General features: G+C 22.9%; 1 long non-coding RNA gene across 1 annotated transcript; it reads right to left on the bottom strand.

Moving 5' to 3' along the window:
- Positions 1-263: 263 nt before the first annotated feature.
- On the bottom strand, positions 264-1,363 carry LOC114924381 (uncharacterized). The gene is made up of 2 exons (XR_003811542.2): positions 1,286-1,363; positions 264-602 (listed from the first exon to the last, which is right to left on the bottom strand). It is a non-coding gene; the product is annotated as an uncharacterized lncRNA (long non-coding RNA).
- Between the last annotated feature and the right edge of the window lie 677 nt (positions 1,364-2,040).

Here is a 2,040-nt window from a genome sequence, read left to right as displayed (position 1 = left end):
TTAGTGCAATTAGGAGTATTTTGTGACCATTAACAACAACATATATATGTATCTAGTCATATCCAATTATCCAATTTGTGTTTAGTATAGGATATGACCTTTTTATTACTCGGAGAAAAATATTCAAACTAATTAAAGTGTCTATCAATGAAAGACCCTAACAAATATAAAACTCAGAATTTTCTTTGATTAAAATATTTAACGATAAAATAAAATTATCATATAATAGTAAAATGAGAAAGGCAAGGATTTATAAATCACAGTACAGCCAATGTTTAATTATTATTTTGATAGATAGATAATATAATAATACAGTCATCATTATTTTGTTTACCATTATTAGAACGCCACCCAAAAAAGGATAAACAACTAAATAATATAATGTATATGACTGTTCTAGTTTATCATATGAGGTGGACATGGTTTAGTTGGATCTGGATTTAAATAAGTACAAAGGCATCCAAACTTTGGAAAACATTCTGCCAAAATCAAATCGTTAGAATGAAAAAACTTGCAAGCCTTCAAACATGCCTGAAGGTCTGGACAATAGTCCCCACTCAAAATACCTACGCATCCTATTCCTCCTTCTGTTAGGTTATTACCTACATAAAATACACAGTCATTAGCCAAGAAATTAAAATCATATAACAATTGCTAAAAACAAAACATGTTATAACTAAAATCATAAAGGATTTAGCAAAATATATGCTATTACTAATTTGAAATTTTTTTTTGAAAAATATATAAAAATTTAAATTTTTAATACATTTGTTATACGTGTATTAAAATAAAAAATTTAAAACTTCTATTGAGAATAATCTTGACACGTGTCCTTAGATTCTATTTGTTCTAAAAGAAAAATATAGACAAAAAAATAGAAATACAAATACAAGAACAAAGATATTTAAAAAGAAGGAAATGGACAAAAATTTAAGAAAAGAAAAAGATTTTATTTGAGAAACAAAAATTTATATTTTTTTTTCCACTCAATAGGAGACATAATAATGTATAGAGCCAAAAACTTTAATGGTCAACACTCAAGAATAGTGGTAGAAGAAGTTAGTTTGCTGAGGATAGTGACAAAAGATGAAAATAAAAATAATTTTTAATTTTTTTTTTTGTCTGTGTATCTTTATTTTTAACAAACAAGATTTAAAGATGCTTTTTTTTTTATATCTCCAGTTTAAATATTTTTTTCTCCTATCTTAAGACAATATCTACACAGAATTTCATAGTATGTTAGCTAAATTTTATATTGAATTATTTTAATAAATTCGGTACATACCAAAACCCATGAAAAGAATAGGTAAGAAGACGAAGAAATGAAAATGTATTTTCATATCGATAAGTTTAGAAATTTAATTCACACAGTGTAGAAGAGATTCAATATTGAATTATTTATAAGCAGTCAACAACAATAAAACTTTTTTACAAAATTATAATTTAAATTAATTTAAAAATAATTTTCTCTTTATGTATATTTATATATATGTATATTTATTACTGTAAATGGAATTTTATTTTAATTATGTCATTATTTAGCTCTTTAATTTGTGCATATTTATTTACTATGACAAACGAAAAATTAATTTTTTTTCAATCATACATTCTAAATCTACTATAAAAATAAATTTGTGTAGATATTTACGTATCGTACAAACAATATATATTAGAATTTTGGTGACTAATATATATTAGAATTATATCTTTTTAATTATTTTTAAATTTTTTTAATCAATTTAATATATATTTCTGTTTATATCACATTGAATATCCCCATATTCAACAAAATATTAAATGATGAATTAAAGCAAAGTAATGAAATCTGATTGTTCTTATCCGTATAGACAGTATATTTGGGAATTAAAAGTATATGAAATAAATAAAAAGAATATCTCGGTCAAAATTTAAACCAGAGTGTACCACATACCATAATTGATTATCGTTATGTCTATTCTGATTTTAGTTTATTCAATAATTATTCGTGCTAGGCACGTGATAAGATTAAAATTATAATTTTAAATTATTTTTTAAAATTAA

This window comes from Arachis hypogaea, chromosome 8 (assembly GCF_003086295.3).
Source record: "Arachis hypogaea cultivar Tifrunner chromosome 8, arahy.Tifrunner.gnm2.J5K5, whole genome shotgun sequence".
Lineage (NCBI taxonomy): Eukaryota > Viridiplantae > Streptophyta > Magnoliopsida > Fabales > Fabaceae > Arachis > Arachis hypogaea.
This window is presented reverse-complemented; position numbering and strand designations above follow the sequence as displayed.